The sequence below is a fragment of the Agelaius tricolor genome, unplaced genomic scaffold, assembly GCF_023055355.1.
Source record: "Agelaius tricolor isolate 1412-34295 unplaced genomic scaffold, bAgeTri1.0.p SCAF_66, whole genome shotgun sequence".
Taxonomy (NCBI): domain Eukaryota; kingdom Metazoa; phylum Chordata; class Aves; order Passeriformes; family Icteridae; genus Agelaius; species Agelaius tricolor.
Genome location: NW_027269326.1, coordinates 624,046 through 644,718, shown reverse-complemented (window position 1 = coordinate 644,718; position 20,673 = coordinate 624,046). Strand labels below are relative to the sequence as shown.

The 20,673-nt window shown below is 55.2% G+C and overlaps 1 protein-coding gene across 50 annotated transcripts in view; it reads right to left on the bottom strand.

The window, feature by feature from the left end:
- Positions 1–20,673, bottom strand: part of MEF2D (myocyte enhancer factor 2D) — a 107,437-nt gene that overhangs the window by 72,267 nt on the left and 14,497 nt on the right. For all 50 annotated transcript variants that reach the window (XM_071417050.1, XM_071417053.1, XM_071417051.1 and 47 more), the window contains exon 2: positions 8,814–8,882. The gene's annotated coding sequence lies outside the window, so the exon portion shown is untranslated. The remainder of the gene's footprint in view (positions 1–8,813; positions 8,883–20,673) is intronic.

The window sequence follows — 20,673 nt, the reverse complement described above, 5'->3', positions numbered from 1 at the left end:
CAGCCAGACCCCCAAAGCTGCTCCCCTTCCCCCATGTTCTCCATCTCTCACCAGCTCCAGAGGCAGAGACTGGGGGTAATTTTTTTTTTTTTCCCTCTGCACTAAAGTAGGGTTTTCTAAATGATGGCAAGCAAGCAGGAGCCCATTATCCAGCTCTTGTTGCCCACCCCCACGGCTCCCTGCAGGGCATGAAATAACCACCTGCCAGCTCCCCAGAGCCCCTGCGCCGTGGCAATGAGATCTCAGCTTCCCCTGTCACTATTGTCAGAGCAAAATTTAGATACCTGGTAATGAGGAGGTTTAATATGACAGATGAGAGGTTGACTCATTAAAAAAAAAAAAAAGGAAAAAAAGAAAGAGTGAGAAGGAGAAGGAGCTGAATTCGGGGTCGGATGCTGCACTCGGTAAATCAGGAGGATGTCACAGCTCAGCCTGCACTGCTGGGGTGCAGGAGCAGCTCTGCACCCCAAACCAGCCCCATGCTGGGCACCCTCACTGGTGCTGAGGCCACAGGGAGCAAAGGGGAGCCATGGAGGGGGTGGACACGGCTGCAGCTTTTGGGGCCATCCAGTTCTGCTCCCTCCTGCTCTGGGGCGGGGGGATGTGAGCCCAGGAGAAGCTGAAATGTTCCACTCTGAGGGTTCTCCTCTCCCAATGAACCCCAGTATCACCCCAACACTGCCTCATCCTCCTCAGCACCCCCTTCCTGAGGGTGCACCCACAGCCCAGTGCAGCATCACCTCGGTGGTCACCAAGGACATGGGGGGATGTGAGCCCAGGAGAAGCTGAAATGTTCAGCTTTGAGGGTTCTCCTCTCCCAATGAACCCCAGTATCACCCCAACATTGCCTCCATCCTCCTCAGCACCCCCTTCCTGAGGGTGCACCAGTGCAGCATCACCTCGGTGGTCACCAAGGGCATGGGGGGATGTGAGCCCAGGAGGAGCTGAAATGTTTCACTCTGAGGGGTTTCCTCTCCCAATGATCCTCAATATCCCCCCAACACTGCCTCCATCCTCCTCAGCACCCCCTTCCTGAGGGTGCACCCATAGCCCAGTGCAGCATCACCTCGGTGGTCACCAAGGACATGGGGGGATGTGAGCCCAGGAGGAGCTGAAATGTTTCACTCTGAGGGGTTTCCTCTCCCAATGAACCCCAGTATCACCCCAACATTGCCTCCATCCTCCTCAGCACCCCCTTCCTGAGGGTGCACCCGTGCAGCATCACCTCAGTGCTCACCAAGGACGTTGAGGATTTGTCACACAAGGCGCCCAAGGGGGACAATCACTGCCTCCAGCTCCAGCACAAGGCAGGATCTCAGCACTGGGACCCACTGGGGCAGCTCAGCAGCATCAGGGCAAAGCAAATCCCTCCCTGCTGGCAATTTGGGGGCTCTGCATGAAGGGATTTCCTCCCAACAGCACAGGGGACAACTGTGTCTCCTCCTGGTGGGTTTTACCCAGGGGAAATCCCATCAGACCCAACTGCTGCTCCAGGCTATCCAGAGAGCAATGGAAACCCACAACAGCCCCACAGGCAGTGAAACTGTCCCAGGGGAACTCTGCCCTTCCCTCCTGTGTCACTGGGATGGGGACTGGGCAATGCCCTCAGCACCAGCCTGGCACATCCTCCTGCTCTCTGCCCAAGGGCGCTGTGGGCACAAATCATGAAATCCCAGAATGGTTTGGGTTGGGAGGAAACTTAAAACTCATTCCAACCTCTATCCCAGGCTGCTCTGAGCCCCATCCAACCTGGCCTTGGGCACTGCCAAGGATGGGGCAGCCACAGCTTCTCTGGGCACCTGTGCCAGGGCCTCAGCACCATCACAGGCAAGAATTTCCTCTCAATATCCCACCTAACCCTGCCTGCTGGCAGTGGGAAGCCATTTCCCCTTTGTCCTGTTGTTCCAGGCCCTCATCCCTCCCCAGCCAGGTCCAAAGCCCCTCTCCAGCTCTCCTGAAGCCCCTTTAGGTGATAGAAGGGGCTCTAAGGTCTCCCTGGAGCCTTCCAACAGTTCCAGCTCTCCCAGCCTCATCTCCAGCTCATCTCCATCCCCAGCCCTGACAAATGTTCAGTCCCTCTGTGCCCCATCCCCAGCCAGAGCAGCTTTGCAGACCCTCCAAAGCCCAGGGTGGGCTCAGCCTGGGAGCCAGGGCTGCCCAGAGCCCCAGTGCCAGCCCAGAACTCAGCCCTGCAGCACAATCCTCCCTCCCAGAGCACCACCTCAGCAGTGCCGCTCCCAAAGGCCACCAAGACCTTTCAAACCCACCTCCCACAACCATTTCTTTGTTGGATTTGCACCCCCAAGCACTGCTGAGGAGCAGCCATGGTGTCCAAAGGCTGCTGATTTGATTTAATTTGCATAAACTGACTGCTGACTGCATCCATGCCCAAGGCAGCCATCACTTCTGTCAGGGCCCAAGCAGGCAATGCAGATGTTGCTCCTGCATTGTCCCAGGCATTCTCCATCAGGGTTTCCATGTCTTGAGCTCCTGGGGAGGAAGCACCAGGTTCCCCCAGGGGCTGCAGGGTCCAGAATTCATTTGGGGTGCAAAGGAGCTGGTGAAATCAGGAGCCCCCCAATGCTGGGAAGGTGATGGTGGTCACCAGAAGGAGAAGAAGCAAAAGATCTTAATTTGGCACTGATATGGCAATGCTAATTACTGTGAGGGTGATGCCACAGCAGAGCTCACCAGAAGGAGACATGGATGGAAAAGATGTGGCCAACACCAAGAGGCCCAGGCAGGACCACGCTCCTGCCTCCATCCCAGGGCTCACACTCCCCCAGCACAGCTCCAACCTGCCCCTGGCGCTTCCAGCCTGGAAACAGAGCCACAAAAATTGGCATCCTGGCCATCTGCCTTTCTCAGAGGTGACAGGCCCACCCATCTTTGCACATTCCCCAAAAGCCACTGTGGTCCACAGCCCCAGACTCTGCTCAGAGCCAAACTCCAGCTGGAAGTTCACCACCAGACACTGTTATTCCATGTAATAAATGAAACCAAGGCCCAAACCTCGCACTGGGGATGTAAAAGCACCAAAACCAGAGATCAAGGCCCTGAGCATGGGAAGCTGTGTGAGGAGGAGCCACCAAAGCCCACCAGGAGGCACAGCCCATGGTCTGGCTGCCACTGAACCCCAACCCAACTGGCTCTGAGCAAACAGGAGGAACTGGGACAAGATGCCACATGGCAAAGACTGGTTTAACTTCCTCTTCTCCTGTGCTGCCTTGAAAACACAGCGTCTGCAACCCAGCCCATAAATAAACCAGCCACCAGCAGCACTCTGCTGTCCAGAGCTCAAGCAGGGCACCACTGGAGCATCCCAGGGTGCAGAGACACAAACTCAAGGTCCCTCATCCCCAGCACGACACAGGGATGCCCCCTGTGCCCCAAAGGCTCTGCCATCAGCTGGGAGCCGAGCCCAGCTCAGGCACAGCCTGAACCCACGTGCATCCTGAGCCAGAGGGGTGAGGATCCGGCCCCAGGCTCATCAGGCAGCTCAAATCCAGCAGGACAGCTGGCTCTCAGCTGTTGCTGCTCGCTCACAGGACACACATTCTTGTCCCAGGCACACAAATCCTGTCCTGCTGCTCCCCAGCACCGCCCAGGCCACAGCCATGAGCTCTGCTGACCCCACAGCAGCCCCCACAGAGCTGGATGATGCTTCCCACTGAGACAGATTCACCCAGAGCCCATCCCAGCACACATCCTCCTCCAGGAACAGCGTCCTGTCTCAAAAGGGGATTTTTGAAGGCCAAATTCTGCGTTTCAGAAAGGGGGATTTAGGTCCCCAAGCAGCTGAACCCTTCTCTTCAAAAGGCACGTGCCAGAGGGATGATGATTGTGGCCAGCCCTGGGGATGTGGATATTGCCCACAAGGACATCCCAGCAGAGCATGGAGGTGACGCTCAGGAGAGCAATGGGAAATGCCAACGTTTGGCACCTTCCAGAAGCACTATCACACCCTGGGTCTGGCAAAATCTGTGCTGGAGAATCACTGGCACATGGCCATAGCCCAGGCCAAGGGCTTGTCATGGCTCTCAGCCACATTGTCAGAGGGATGGCAGAAAAGCCACTGGGATGCTCCTGGAGCACACAGGGGATGGACCCCGAGGGCAGGTAAGAGCCATTGTGAGTGCAGGAATGCCATGGATGAACACCAGCCACAATTCCTCTTGGAAAAGGGAAAATATTGGGAAAGAAAATCAAATACCACAGGTTTTTGTCAATACTCCCCATGCCAAGATGGGATGAGAAAAAGTAAGGCATGAGTTTGTAGAAAGAAATGAAAATATTTCGATCACAAGTTTTGCTGAAGGATGGGGATGTAAAAATCTATCAATGAAGAGTTGCCCAAATGGGTTGTTTGCCCAAAAGAGGAGGAAGAGGAGGAAAGGGCTCTGCAGCTGCTGTTGCCTAGGGCAGCACTGAGGGCAGCCCTCAGTTCCAAAAGCAGAAACCTCGGGACCCTGTAGTGGTTCCCCAACAAAGGAGACCAACCCTGTGACACGTCCCTCCAAGGCAAGCAGAGGGGAGAACCCACCTCAGCCACCCAGCAATGCTAAAGGGCAGGGCTTAACCCAAAGCACAGCCAAAGTTCATCCTCCAGCCTGACCCATGAGCATCAGAGCTAGAGCAGCATATGCCTGGGAAGGGAAACACTTCTCCCTCCCTCCCTCTTGGGAGGGAAACACTAAAAACACTTCTGAAAGATGCCCTTCCTACAGGCTCTGCGCCTTCATTTTCACAGACATGGATATGAACATTATCAGCATTATTAACAGTTATCCCAAAGCAGCAACAGCACAAAAACCCTGAAAAAATCAAAAGGAAAAAGATTTTTCTAGGATGAGCCCTAGTCCCAGCCCCACCACATCCATCCCCACCACATTTAACCCAGCCAGGCTGGGCTCTAGAGCAAAACAAACATTCAGGAAACTGTCAGGGGAGGAGAAGGAGCTGGACAGAGAGCCCCAGTGTGACACCTGGCCTGACACCAGCGCCTGGCACCTGGCTCACCTCCGATGCGCCCGCGGCTCCTGCCGGGCATCCAGCCCTGGCCGAAAGGACCCAGCAGCAAAGCAGGAAGGTGTTAAAGTCCCCAGCACCAACCTCTGAGGAACCACAATAAATAACCTCTGAGTAAACACAGCGGCTGCTCCCCATTCGCCTTCCTGTTTGCTTTCGCAGATCCGGGCTGGGACGGACACTTCCAGCTGCTGGCCCCGGCCCGGCCCGGCAGAGCTCCCGGCGGAGCCCCGGCACCTCCGGGCCCGAACCGGCCCTGGGCAGGGGGCACGGGCTTTGCAAAGGGATTTATCCCCCGGGACAAGCACTGGTCCTGCGTCTGAGCCCGTTCCTGCTGCCTCTTCCTTCCTGGTCTATGTTTGTTTTGATTCCTGAAAGAGGAAATCCCAGCTCGCCCACTCCCCCCATGAGGGAGCCGTGCTCACCTCTGTGCCTCAGTTTCCCCCTCTCTCCCTCCCTGCTCAGCCAGCCCTGGAATAAACAAAACAAAACAAAACAAAAAAAAAAAAAGCAACGGGTCCTGATTCCTGATTTAAGGGCACTTCTGTGCTTTAGCACGAACACAAAGGAGAGGGAAAAACAACAACTCACAGCGAGAATTTGTGTCAGGAGCAACAAGGGGGTCCGGGGCAACCCCTCCCTGGCAGAGCAGCGCCGACCGTGGAGGCTGACAATAGATAAGAGTCTAAATTCGGCGCTGGGCTCCGGCCCCGGGCTCTGTAAGGCGATCGGGGTGGGGGAGTGAGTGCCGAGCTGTTTATTTGGCTCCAAACTCCGCACCGACACTGCAGCGTCACCCGTGTTTAAAATAGGAAGGAACGAAAAGAAGGGGGGGGAAAAAAAAAAAGAGGAAAAAAAAAAAAAGAAATAAAAAGGGAGAAAAGTGCACGCACGCGTTGAACAATAACAACAAAATAATAAAATAAAAAAAAAAATCAAGAGAAAAGGAGGCGGGCGGGGGGGGGTAATAAAAGAAAACCCAGTTGGGCTGGCGAGCTTTAAAGCGACGCCTGCCTTATAAAAAAAGAAGTTGCTAATTTTAACTCTCCAGTGGAAAGAGTGAGAGGTACTTACAGGAGACAGGGTGGCTGCGTCCTTCTCCGCGGCTGCTGCGCGCTGAGGGCCGGGAGGAAGCGCCGGCCGGAGCCGCCATCCCCGAGCGCTGCCCCGGCCCCGAGCCCCGGCACCCCCGGCGCCGCGCTCTGAAGGGCACAGGCAGATGCGGAGGCAGCAGGAGGGGGTGGTGGAGCGTGCAGGGGGGAAGGGAGCGGCCGGAGCTTGCCAAAAGCAGCGGCCGGGCTCGTTTCCTCCGGCAGCCCAAAGCCGGGGCAGGCCCGTGGCGAGCGGACGCCGCAGGACCCCCGGGAGGCGTGAGCCAGCTGCTGGGTCAGATGACATTTCTGCGCCGACGTTTCTGACCAAGCTGGCTTTTCCCCAAGGGAAAAGGGCTTTGAAGACACGGGGTTTTTTTTTTTTTTCCCCCCTCTCCCGCCCGCCAGTGGCAAAATAGCGGATGAGCTCAGAACCCAAAGCGCAGGGCAGTGCCGTGACCAGAGAAGGCCACCCGGCTCCACGGGGACTGGAAAGGTGACCTCCAACAGCTCAGCCACATTTCAGCTGCGGCAAACACAGCAGGAGCCACTGCCTCGCCAAATTCAGTATTCCATATCCCAAAGGGTCAAGAGTGGGGATTTGGTTTCATTGTGCCCACTGGCTGGATTTTACAAGCTCTCCCTGGAGCCAGGTGCCAGGTGTGGTGGCACACTCACACCTCCAGGACAGTGGGAGCCTGGGAGTTGCGAACTCCAGCTGCCATAGAGAACATAGGCAAGGGCTCAGAGAGCAGAGGAACAGACCTGGTGAACCCAAGAGCTGGAAATCAGCCTCAGGATGCAAAATCTCACAGGGTGGCACATCCCCACATGCAGGGCTGGACGCGTCATTTACCGAGCGTGGCTGCAGCAAGACCATGCCACCGTCTTCAGGACATGAAAGAATGGATTCAATTAAGGTCACAGGCCCTTGAAGAGTCTTCTGCCACAGAAGAAGGTTTGCCTGGTTGGCCTCAGACGGGGCTGGCCTCAGACAAATGCCTATTGATGGCAGGCAGTGATGCTGCACGTCCAGGACGTGGCTTCACCGGGATTCAATCGCCCGGTGCCGGCTGTCACAGCTCCCGAGGCTGGGTCGATACTGCTCCTCTAATTGCTCAGCTCCTGTCACTTGCACAGCCAAGGGGACAAGTCTTAAAGCAGTCCCCAGAGATGCTTTTCCAAATCCTCCTCCCTGAGCGCACCACTTGCTGAGCGCTGCTGCTTGGAGCGAGCAGTTCTGCAGTCGCAGCCATCCCTAAACTGCTCCTCCTCGCTCAAAACTCTGTGCTGGCAATACGAGGGCTTTGAGGGAGGACACTGCCAACCCCAAACCCAAGAATTTGTGTGAAACTAGAGAACAAGGAGCTGTTGTCACTGGTCAGAGCTGGGCAGTGATGAGGGGGAGAAGGCAGTGACAGAGATCCTGCCACCGCCCACCTGCATCCGGGCTGGGGCACGGAATGTGCCCTGTCCCTGGGTGTTTGGGAGCCAGGGAGGGTGCTGCCCTCCATGCACACCCCACAGCAGACAGACCCACTGCCCCAACACTCCAAGTAATCACTCACCACACCAGAACACGTGCCCTTGAGGTAGTATTCATTTGTGCCCAGGGGAGTGGATCAGAGCTGGTCCCACAGCAGCCCCCAGAACACTCTCAGAGCACTCAGACAGACCCAGCTAAGCCCTCAAACCTTCCTGTGCCTTGGCCCATCACTGGCACACACCAAGCACCGCTGAGACACAGCAGGGCCCTGCTGCTGCACCCCCTGACCCAGCCTGGGGAGCTGCTCTTGGTTTCTATCAGCAGATGAAGCCCTTGGTGCTGACCTTGCAGAGGATGCAGTGATGCTGCCCCCAGCTCCCATCACCAGGCCTCCAAATAAATTACCTGCCCCCTTCTCCAGCACTAAAAGTCATCACAACCCCACAAAACTGCTCACTAAGCAGTCGTGACAGAGCCCTCTCCGTTCAGGAGCTAGGGGCATATTATTTTAAAAAAATCTTTCCTTTTATTGATTTCACTCTCAGGTACAGAAGATGCATTTCATGAAACCATAGAGCCCTCATAAAGCAGCCCGCAGTGGTGTCTGTACCACAACCTCACTGCAGACACAGGAGACACAAACATTTACTGTAAGAGCAATAAACAGGCCAAGAAGGTTGAAAAGGAAGAAACCCTGGACATGAGGCCCTCTCCCAGCAGCACCTTATTTTAGAGGAATGCAAGGGACAAAATAACAGCAGGTTTGGCCACAAGTCTTGTCCACACCGGGAGAAAACAGGGCAGGAAAACCCTCCCTTGCACTGATCCACAGGGCTGTGTTGCAAAACACCCAGAGAACCCCAAATCAGTGCTGTGGCTACGGCTGGGAGCCATCAGAGCTGTGCCAGCTGGGGAAGTGAAGGGCAGGATGGGCACTGGGGAACAGCAGTGGCAGCCACCAGGACCCCCATGGGCAGAGCAGGTGAGGGGTGCACAGTGCAGGAAGGTGTTCCCTGTGCCCCTCCTGCACCAGCCCTCACTGGAGCAGGGCTGCAGGGTCTGGCTGGCACCACTGTGGGAGCCTGAGACCCTTGAGGGGGTCTCTGTGGGAACCCTCTGCAGCTCCCAGCCTGCAGCAGGGGAGACACACAGGGCCAAGCAAACCCAAAGGGAAGGCAGGAAGCCAGAGTTTGGGATACTCCCCATACCTGCTATGCAGCCTCCTGCATCTTCTGCTCTTGGCAGGGATGAGCTGCAGCCACCGCTCCTCAATCCAACTGCAAAGACAAAGCAAGGAGCTGTCAGTGTGAGGGGACAGAGGTGGGGACAGAGGCAAGGACAGGACTCCCCGTGTGTCCCATCCAAGCACAGATGGAGGGAACAGCGAGGGGAGCCCAGTATCCCCTGCACTCCTGGCTGATGGGTCCCCTCCTGCACTGCCCTGATCCTCAGCATCGCTGCAAGGGCCATGCAGGCTGGGTGGGACCTGGCCAGGCACCTGCAGGGATCCAGGAAATCAAGAGCCCTGGGGCTGTGCAATGTGGGAAGCACCTCGGTGTGACCAGAGAGAAAGAAATTAAAAAGAGTTCAGGAATTAAACAAATCATGAACCAAAAGTTAACATTCATGAGGGATGTGGCCCAGACCGACAGCGTGGCCAGCAGAGAATTGCTCAAGGCTGAGGTGAACTTTGTGTTTTCTGGGAAGATTCTCATGCACATCCCACAAGAACAAGCACTGACCAGCTTGCTCAGACACTGTCCCAGGGAATGCATGCAGCACATGTGCTTGGCCCAAGGAGAATCTGCCATGGCCCAGAGGGAAACACAGCTCCTAAAACTCATCCCACTCACACTGGGAGATGGGAGGAGACCCATGGGGCAAAGCCTCAGCTGGCCTTGTGCTGGTCATCTACTGGTGGTCACAAGCATCTGGCACTTGTGCAGAGCCCACCACAGCACACTCCCATGAAGGGAACAGGGTCACAGGCATCTTTTATCAAAAATCCTTTCCTTAGGATTGTTCCTCCTGAGAAGCTGAGAGGCCTCAGGAACAAAATGTAAACAATGGTTATCTGCTGCTGTGGAATGCAACAGGTGGATCTGGGATTGGCCCATGTTAGATGTTTCTAATTAATGGACAATCACAGCCCAGCTGGCTCGGACAGAGAGTCCGAGACAGAGCCTTTGTTATCACTCTTTGCTATTCTATTCTTAGCCAGCCTTCTGATGAAATCCTTTCTTCTATTCTTTTAGTATAGTTTTAATATAATATATATAATAAAATAATAAATCAAACCTTCTGAAACATGGAGTCAGATCCTCATCTCTTCCCTCAACCTGAGACCCCTGTGAGCACCGTCACAGAACGGTGCTGAACAAAAGGGAAACTGAGGCACAGAGCTCCCGAGCTGCAGCCTCACCCCCAGCACCTGCACCAGAGCGAGGAATTGTGCTCAGCTTTCCGGCGTCCTCATCCTCCGCTCCAACCACAAACCAGCCTTCCTCCCCCGGCCTCCTCCCCTCCCACAGCCAGCTCATTTCCTGCCATTACAAAATTCCCCCTGAACAAAGCTGGAGCCAGGAGCGGCTCCGGCCGGGGCTGCCCCTTCCTCCCGCTGCAGGAGCCAAGCACAGGGGACAGCCCCGAGGTGTGAGCTGCTCTCCAGCCTCAAACCTCGCAGAACTCGGGCTGGAGTCCTGCAAATGCACCAGGGACAGGGATCCCCTCATCAGGACAGACAGACGGGCCTGTCCTCCACAGCGGGGAGCGGCAGGGACAAGGATGGGGGGCTCCTTGTCCCATTAAGCCCAGACCAAGCTGCCACCCCCCCTCAGGACCACTCCTTTATTTCTCTGAATCCAACAGTGTCCTGCAGAATGACTGACCACTTGGGGACAGGGACAGCCACAGAAGAAGCACCACCCTGCGAGTGCCACGCTGCCAGCCAGGACGAGGGAAGTGCTGTTCAATGCCAAGGGTCTCTCAGAGGGCTCCTGAACCTCCTCTCACTGGCCCAGCAGCTCCCACTGGTCTCAGCACTGCAGAGCCATGTGGGGACCGGGGACCACAGGCTCCTAAACCTCCTCTTGGTGTCTGAGCAGTTCTCTTTGGTCTCAGCACTGCAGAGCCATGTGGGGACTAGGGACCAGAGGCTCCTAAACCTCCTCTCAGTGTCTGACCAGCTCCCACTGGTCTCAGCACTGCAGAGCCCTGCATGGATCGTGGCAGAGCCACGTGGGGACTGGGGACCACAGCTCCTAAACCCCCTCTTGGTGTCTGAGCAGCTCCCACTGGTCTCAGCACTGCAGAGCCATGTGGGGACTGGGGACCACAGGCTCCTAAACCTCCTCTCAGTGTCTGACCAGTTCTCTCTGGTCTCAGCACTGCAGAGCCCTGCAGGGCTGGTGGCAGAGCCACGTGGGGACCAGGGACCACAGGCCAGGCTGAGTGGAGGATGTGGCCAAGGCTGGCTCTGCTGTGGGGGGACTGGGGTCAGCTCCACAGCCCACTAGGATGCAGTGGGGGACATGTGGCCAGCCTAGACCTCAGATGTCTGTACACAGAGTTGTTTTGTCTCAGTGGGAGATGCTGCTGGACACACCAGGAACGTCCAGGATGCTCATGGTGCCATGGGACAGCCAGCACAGCCACACAGTCACCACTCACAGACTCTTGCACTGACAGAACTGCCCACAGCTGGTGGTGGGCAGCAGCCACATCTGGCTCCCAGAGCCCTCCAGGACAATGACTTTGGACAACAACTGACCCCACCCAGCCCTCGGCCGTGCCACAGTGCCCAGATGGTGACAAATAACAGCAGTGCCTTTGCTGACCCGATCTGGCAGATGAGCTGCCCTTGTAGGGCCAAGGTGGGGAACTCCAGGGGGAGCAGGATTGGTTTTGGGGTGTTCAGCCTGCAGATAACTCTGACATTGCAGGGCTGCAGCGCCGTGTCACCCGAGACAGGGATGAACAGCACCCGTGGGGTGATGGTCCTGAGACCCAGCACCTCCAGAGCTGCTTCACGCCCCAAGCTGCAGAATCCGCTGCCCTTTGGACTTTTGGTGGGACTTCCAGCACCAGCAAACCCCAGTGAACCCCCAAGTCCCCATTTTGCAACATTCTGAGCTGGTACAAAGGAGCAAAGCCCCCGCTCAGTGGCACTGCCAGCTCCCTTGCCTGTCCATGCTTGTCCTTTGCCCTGCCAAGCGAGGCAAAAATCCTGGCAGTGCTCCCAGCAGCTCTGGAGCATTTCAAAAGGTGACCATTCGACCTGCACAGTGACAGCAGGCCCTGCTGAGGGGCTGGGGCTGGGTCAGGCCACTGGCCAGGGCTCACCCCACCACACACGTGCTTTGCAAGCCTTCTCCTCATAAACAGAGCAATGCTGCCCAGGGAAGGGGGAAAGTATTGTGTTTTCAAAATGCTGTTATTTTATAAGCTGAGGGAAAAAAAAAAACCCACATAAGGTAGGGATGGAGGTGGCAAAGGCAAGTGAATTCCTGTTTCTGAGTGAGAAAAGAAGGGGAGAGAAAGGGGTAAAGACAAGACAATCTTTATGGCCAGCTTTGGGGCAGAAATGCTGAAGTGCTAACACTGTTCTTATTTGAAAACCAAAGCTTTGGTTTCACCAAGTAACAAACCAAAATTCCTGAGGGCAGGAGAACCAGGGGAACCTCCTGGGATCCCCATTTTGAACTGATGCAGTCAGGCTGGCACAACCTGCCACGCAAAGGCAGCAGGGAGCTGCTCCAACCTGCCCATAAAGATCCTGGAGGATGTGCAGGATTTGGTGACTTCCCTGGATATCTGCTCAGCTGATGCTCAGCAGCCCCTGTGCCACAGCCAGTCTTTGCTTGCACCCTCAAACACATATATATTCCCACATATATAACTCCAGAAAATATATATATTCCCATACACATAGCCCTCTCAAAATACACCTATTCCCATATATGTAACCCACCAAATATATATGTATATATATATATAAATTTGTATTATTTATATATTTGTATATTTTTTGTATATTTTGTATTATTTGTATATATATAAATTTGGGGGTTTATCCATACACATATATATTTTATATATATATATATATATATATATATAATATATTTTTTTCATATTTTTCTTTTTTATATATATTTTTATATATATTTATATATTTATATATATTTTTATATATTTATATATATAATATATATTTATATATTATATATATTTATATATATTTTTATTATGTATTTATTATATATATTATTATAATATATCTATTATATTTTTATTTATTATATATTTTATATATATTCCCACATGTATAGATAAAGCCCCAAATACAAATTTATTCCCATGCATATAAACCCCAAACACATACAACCCCTGCCTACACCACACATACATAAAATACCCAGAAATAAAGAACCATGGCCACTGCCATGGGGACCTCCAAGCACACATCTGGAAAGCCCAGGGGGGATGGATGGGCAGAAGAAGGAGCTCTGGGGCTGGAGGGGCCAAGAGGGAGGCGCAGATTTTGGAGGGGAAGAGCCCTGACCGCAATCTCTCCTTCCCCTTTTCTCGTGTTTCCTCTAGCAACGGGCTCGGGGCTGCAAACATTTGGATGCCAAACCCAAACTTCCCCACCTCGGGCTCCCAACCCAGCCCACTGCTCCTCTGCCAGGTGCTCATGGACTCCCACCCCAAACCAGGGAGACCCCAGACCCCATTTCCCAGAGCTGAGCCATGTCAGTCTCAGGGAGTCCCAACAGCAGCAAGGAGCAGACAAAATAAAATTAAAAATAAAAAAGAAAGAAAAAAGAAGAAAAAAGAAGGAAAAGGACTTTCTCCATTTTTCTCCATTTCCCCAGTTCATGAAACCAAAGCATCTCAGCCATGGCCCAGCCTTCAGTTTGCACCAGCCAATATCTCCAAGGTTTAATTAGACCTTGTTGAGCCTTTTCCAGTTGGGTTTCCTCTGGCTTGACACCACGAGGTGTGAAGGAACAAACTGGGAGAGATCTCACTCCAAGCAGGGGCATCAGGCAGGACAGGCTGGCACTTAAACACAGCAAGGAGCCCCAGCTCCCAGCCATCCAGTGGTGCCAGAATCCCAGCAGCACAGCCCCAGGGGCTGTGGAAAGGGGGACAGGAGGAGGAAATCCATCTCCAGTGGCATGGAGGTGCCCAGCATGGCAGGGCAGAGGTGAGCAGTGCCCAAGAACGATGGCACCAGCCAGCTGTGCCAGGGGCACATGCAGAGCATGGCACCTGCACTGAGCTCCTCCAAAGCCCACTGAGGGATGGCATCAAGGCACCCCAGATCAAAGCAGTAGGAATTGCTTGGGTTCACCCCCCTGCTCCTCCAAACCCCAGATCCAGGCAGGGTAGGAATTGTTAGGGTTCACCCCTTGCTCCTCCAAACCCCATGGAGGGATGCCATGAAGGCACCCCAGATCCAGGCAGAATTGTTGGGGTTCACATCCTGCTCCTCCAAACCCCACAGAGGGATTCCATGAAGGCACCCCAGATCCAGGCAGGGTAGGAATTGTTGGGGCTCACACCCTGCTCCTCCAAACCCCACAGATGGATTCCATGAAGGCACCCCAGATCCAGACAGAATTGTTGGGGCTCACACCCTGCTCCTCCAAACCCCATGGAGGGATTCCATGAAGGCACCCCAGATCCAGGCAGAATTGTTGGGGTTCACATCCTGCTCCTCCAAACCCCACAGAGGGATTCCATGAAGGCACCCCAGATACAGGCAGGGTAGGAATTATTGGGGTTCACACCCCTCCAAACCCCACAGATGGATGGCATGAAGGCACCCCAGATCAAGGCAGAATTGTTGGGGTTCACCCCCTGCTCCTCCAAACCCCACAGAAGGATGGCATGAAGGCACCCCAGATCAAAGCAGTAGGAATTGTTGGGGTTCACCCCCCTGCTCCTCCAAACCCCATGGAGGGATGGCATGAAGGGGTTCACCCCCTGCTCCTCCAAACCCCACAGATGGATTCCATGAAGGCACCCCAGATCAAAGCAGTAGGAATTGCTGGGGTTCACTCCCCTGCTCCTCCAAACCCCAGATCCAGGCAGGGTAGGAATTGTTGGGGCTCACCCCCTGCTCCACCAGGTCACCCTGCCTGGCACCAAACACAGCCCTGGCTTTGGGCAGGGGAGCCGGGGCTGCTCTCCAGGCTCCAGGCAAGGTCGGAGCAGCACAGCTGTCACTGCAAGTGTTGCAACAGCGGCTGCTGGCCCTGCAAGGACCACGGGGACATGAGGGGGCGTCGAGGGGGGGGTGGTGGCACAAGTGCAACCGTTGGAGCCACCGAGTTTCGCTCTGGCTGGCTGAGTTCCCCTTGGGCAGCAGAGATGCAGAACTGAAACCTGCAGCTGCGTGGCCGTGGGGGCGGCCGGAGGTGCAGCAGGGCTGGGGGCCCAGGGCAGAGCCACGCGCCACCACACCAGTGACCAAAGGCTGCTGGGGGACCCGGGCAAGCTGGAGAGCACAGGGGTTTCCACAGAGCCCATCCTGCTCCTGCACAGCTGGGCCACCCAGCTCCCTGCACATCTGGCGGGAGCAGGAACACCCTGGGTGTGCAGGTACCCACAGCTGGGCAGGCTCCCCGCTCCAGGAGCCCATCCAGGGGCTGACAGTGCTGCAGGACAGTGCAATCCCAGCCCACTGAGCAGCATGGAGTGATCCCAGCAGCAGCAGCACCTCCTAATGCAGGGAAACTGAGGCACAGAGAGGGGATGTGAACCACAGAGCTGGACACACAAGCATCTCCCAAAGCCCAGTTTCCTCCCCCTGAGCAAGCCACAGCAGCACAAGGAAGACCCCAAAAGCGACCCCAGAACCCCCAAGGACATCATGGGGGCTCCTAGAAGAGCACAGGGACACCGAGATGTGGGTGCCCCATACCCCAAGCAGCCAGCACTGCCCTCACCCTGGTGACAGTGACAATACTTCAGGCCACATTGCCACCTGCTGGCACCAGCCCTGGGGGCTGAGAGCGCTGGCCCCTTCCTTGATGGGGACAGCGAGTGGCTCCGTGCTGGGTGTCAGGTCTGGGATCGTGTCCAGGTTTGGGTACAGCAGGCCACTGCCAGATCCAGCTGGAGAAGCCTCTCACTCTCCTGAACTCGTTTTATCCAACTTCATGGCAGCCTGGGACAGTGCATGTGCAACCCAAAGCCATCCCAGAGGTGCTGAGAGGGGCTGTGGGTGCCCCCACGCTGCTCACAGCCCACACACTCTCCTGAGCACCAGTGAAAGTGCTGCTCCAGGGGTGCAGGAGACCTCACAGCAGCAGGGAGAGCTGCTCCAGACCTGCATTTCCAGCTCCTGCTGGCATTTCCAAGGCAGAGGTAAAGCAGAGATGGCACCATCAAGTGTTTTGCAACCCAGACTCCCTGCAAACCTCTCCTGTCTGCTGCTGCCTCTCCCCAGAGGCCACAGATCCAATTCCCACCTCTCCCTCGTGTCCCATGGGGGGACAGATCCTCTGCCACTGCTCTGCAGCCCTCCATGCACGCAGCCATCCACGTCTCTCATCCCCACAAACCCCACCCGAGGCGTGGGGGAGTGCAAACGCCACCTGCACACACCAAAACTTCATCCCTGACCCTCTGTGGCCACTGAGTAACCCAGCCCCTCCGTGGGTTACACAACCAGAGCTGCAGGAAAACCAACCCAGAGCGTGGGACAAGCAGAGCCACTGTCCCCAGAGGGCAGGAGGCACAAGGAGCAGGTGGGTGATGCTGGAAGGGACCCTACCCACAATCTCATCCCAGCACACCTGGGCACACAGCATTAGCACCAACAGCCTCATCACAGGCAGGGCTCTGATGTGCAGCTGCTGTGTCCAGAGTGAGCAGCTCAGGGAAGGCACAGGAGCTGCTCTGTGCACGCCCAGCATGGGCAAAGCCTTGGCATGAAGAAGGTGCCAGCTCCTCTCACCTCCCCTTTGGGAAGGATTCTGCATGGGCAGGGTCTCCAAGGACCCCATGGGAGCTGCTGTGTGCATGCCCAGCAATAGCAAAGCCTTGGCAAGAAGGTGCCAGCTCCTCTCACCTCCCCTTTGGGAAGGATCCTGCACAGGCAGGGTCTCCAAGGAAGGACCCCATGGGAGCTGCTGTGTGCACGCCCAGCACAGGCAAAGCCTTGGCATGAAGAAGGTGCCAGCTCCTCTCAGCTCCCCTTTGGGAAGGATCCTGCATGGGGCAGGGTCTCCAAGGACCCATGGGAGCTGCTCTGTGCATGCCCAGCACAGGCAAAGCCTTGGCATGAAGAAGGTGCCAGCTCCTCTCAGCTCCCCTTTGGGAAGGGTCCTGCACAGGGCAGGGTCTCCAAGGACCCATGGGAGCTGCTCTGTGCATGCCCAGCAATAGCAAAGCCTTGGCATGAAGAAGGTGCCAGCTCCTCTCACCGCCCCTTTGGGAAGGGTCCTGCACGGGGCAGGGTCTCCAAGGACCCCATGGGAGCTGCCCCAGGCAGACACAGCCCTGGGAACCTGGCTCTGGGTGTCTCCAGCCTCGCTGGTGTCCAGGCCAGCTCAGCCCCAGCTCTGGCTCTGTCACACAGGTCCAAACTCCAGGGCCATGGGGTGAGGTGTGGCCAAGGCAGGTGGGGGAGACGATCACCACCACTAAGAGCAAAGCCCAGGCACCTCATGGCCTTGGCTCTGCCATCACCTGAGTCAGGAACCACCAACCATGGGGAAATTCTTCATTGCCACAGCCTGGGCAGGTGCTCAGGGTATCACCTGAGGTCACTCAGCCTGGCCTCTCCCCATGGAAACCAAACAAACGTGATCACCCGTGTCCAGAGCTTCTAGGCCATCCACCTCCCTGCTCTGACAGGTGGTAGCAGCTCCTAAAACACCTCTCAGCTGCAACTGGCTGGCATGCTGGGCTGGCAGAGGGCTTTCCCACTGCTGGCTGCCCCCAAAATCCCTTCCAGCAGCACTGCAAAGGCAGAAGGAGGAGGTGGGCACGTGTAAGGTAGGGGTAGAAAAAACCTCCAGCTGCCCCTTGCTGCTGTCCTCCATTCCAGCCCAGCCCTGCAGCCTTGCTGGAAGCTGAGAGATTTTTGTGAACTGTTTGCAAGGGCAAGATGAGGAGGAGAGGGAGGAGAGGGGCTGCTGTCAAACACCAGCACTGGGAGGCTCACGCTTCATCCTGGGCTGTGCTGCAGCCCCTCTGGTGTGTCCAGAGTGGAGCCAGCCCTGGGCAGGGCTGCTGCCCTCCAGCACCTTTCAACAGCCCCTGCCAGCTGTGCCAGCATCAGAGCAGCTGGAAAATCACCTGGCACAGCCATGATGTGAGCCAGAGCCAGGGCTGCTCGGCCTTGGGGAGCAGGGAGGGTGTGTGCAAACCCTGACCCCTCACACACACACACACACACTCAGGGGCTCGTGGCTGAGCATGGATGTTTGCTGCATCCAGAGAGGCAGGTGGCACATCCTGCTGGAGCAAGGCTTTGCCACCCAGCTGCCTCTGGAAACCCAGCAGGGAAAAAACCTGAGCCAGAGACAAAATCATCCTCGGGGCGGTACAAATCACCCAGTCCGAGCCCCAGCTCCCTTTCACGTCCTTCCTTGACAAATCTCTACTCCCCAAACTTCAGATCCACTATTAAAAAAAAAAAAAAAAAACACACAAAAAAACCACAAAAAAAAACTCCAAAAAAACCAACAAAAAAGAAAAAAAAAAAGATTAAAATATTTCTCCCCAGCGAGGTGCAGAGAAACACACAAGAAACACACATTCGGTGCCGTCGTCAGCAACTCCTACACCAGCCCCCACGTTCACCACTGCAAGGGGGGAGCAGAAGGGGGTTCACAGGCACCTACACTGAAAAAATGAGATTTCTGCCTAATTTGGTTAATCAGCCAACCGAGCAGCATGGATCCATAGGAGACTGTCCTGTGTTCCCCTTGTGGAGCAAGAAAACCTCCGTGGCCAGTGCAAGCATCACCTCCCTCTGACAGAAGCAGTGATCCTTGCAAAATTCCAAATTTCAAATGCTGCTCCCAGTTTAAAAAAATAAAAAATAAAAAAAAATGGGGTTTATCAAGTCTTGGAATCACCAGAAAAAGTTGTAGTGCTGTCAAAGGGGACCATGGACCTCAGCATCCTCAGTGATTCTGCCCCTCAAAACCCTTCAGTGGTTAAAGGAAAATGAAGGGAAGGGAAGGGAAGGGAAGGGAAGGGAAGGGAAGGGAAGGGAAGGGAAGGGAAGGGAAGGGAAGGGAAGGGAAGGGAAGGGAAGGGAAGGGAAGGGAAGGGAAGGGAAGGGAAGGGAAGGGAAGGGAAGGGAAGGGAAGGGAAGGGAAGGGAAGCAGCTCACTGGCCCAGAAGCCAATTACAACCAATGGAAAGTGTTTTGCTTTTTAATCTCCTGATTTTTTTAGCTAATCTCTCCTTTGGAAAGGGACGATCAGCTCAGCAGCAGGATGCTGCCAGGGGGATACAGCACGTGTGGAGTCCCAGTTGGAATGGAAACTCAAGCCCTTGCTCTCCAATCCTGTCCTTCTGGGGTAGATTTATCCTGGTTTTTTCTCAGAAAGACTGTACAGGGGCAGAGAAACAACAGCAAAACTTTGGGAAACTTCTGACCAGGGGATTTTGCTGTGTTTCTGTCTCTCTTTTCTGAAGAGGGGAGTTTTCTCTTTTCAGAATACTCTTTTCACTTTGAGTTTCTCACCAGTTTGCACAGGAGGATTTGGAGGTGGGAAAACCCTCCCCAGCTGCTGCAGACCCTTCTGCTTCTGTGGGCTTTGCCCTCCTTGGAAGAAAAGCCAAGTCCTGTTCCTCACCTGCCAAGAGATTGTGGGATCACAGAATTACAGAATCATTTCAGTTGGAAATGGTCAAAAGATGATCCTTTTCCTGCTACAAAGGAAGTTCCATTCTGGGGAAGTTCATCAAAATGAGAAGTTTTAGAACTGAAAAGGACACACACACACACCCAAAAATGTGTTTGTTTCCTTCTCCAGTCCTGGGCAAGGCCTCTACAGGACCCAGCAGAAGGGGAAAACCAGACCCAGCAGTCCAGGAGAAGACAGGACCCTCCTCATCCACCACCAAGTGCACAGGACAGCAGAGCTGGGAACCAGCTGGAACCTCCTCACCCACCCAGACTCTCCCAAGCACGTGGAGAGCCAGGGGAGGGAGGAGGCCCTTGGATGCCATCCCCAGAGCCCATAAATTACAGCAGGGAACAGAATTGCATTTGCCCTATTTCTTATCTGCTTGGAAATTGCGCTGCTTTCCCAGCTGCAAAGGCAGCTCTGTTCCCAAGAATTTCAGCAAAGCCATGACCTCTTTCCAGGATCGTACAGTATATGGTGGCAGGGAGCCAGGGCTAATTATAGGCACAGGAAAAGGGGAGAGAGGCATTTGGAAAAGCTCTACCTTCCCAGGCACAGGAGGAGAGTGGGGCAGCACAGGCACAGCCAAGCCCCTGACAGGAGCAGCCCAAAGGGCTGCAAAAGCCAGGCAAGGAGAGCAAATCCCAGGGATCCAGTCCTCCTGGGACTTCACTATCCTCATGTCCTGGAAAGGTGAGGAAAGATGGAAAGATGATGGAAAGATGAAAGCCAGCATAAATCTTATCTCACAACGGTTCACAATTCCAAGGTGCTTTGGTGGGGAGCAGGACAGGTACAGCACCAGCCCAGCCCCAGCCAGAACCTGTCTGTCAGTCCCACACCTGGAATCTGAGCAGCTGGGGTTCCCTGCTCAGAGATCCCATCTCCAGAAGGTGAAGGATGCCACAAGCCCCTCACTGTGCCCCAGCACTGCCCGAATGCACGACCTGCAGAGATGCTCCCCAGTCTGGGGGCAAACAAACCTGCATTAATTTACAGCCCAGGCAAGGCTCTCAGGCAAAGCTTGGAGCCGAGTTCATTGTCACTCACTGAGCAATGTCACAGGAGCCACCTCCCTCCCTCAACCCCGTGCAGAAGTGGACAAGGACACGGTGACACATGTGCCCACGAGACCTTCCAGCAGGGAGGAGGCCGGGCAGCAAAGTACAAAACAGGCAGCGAC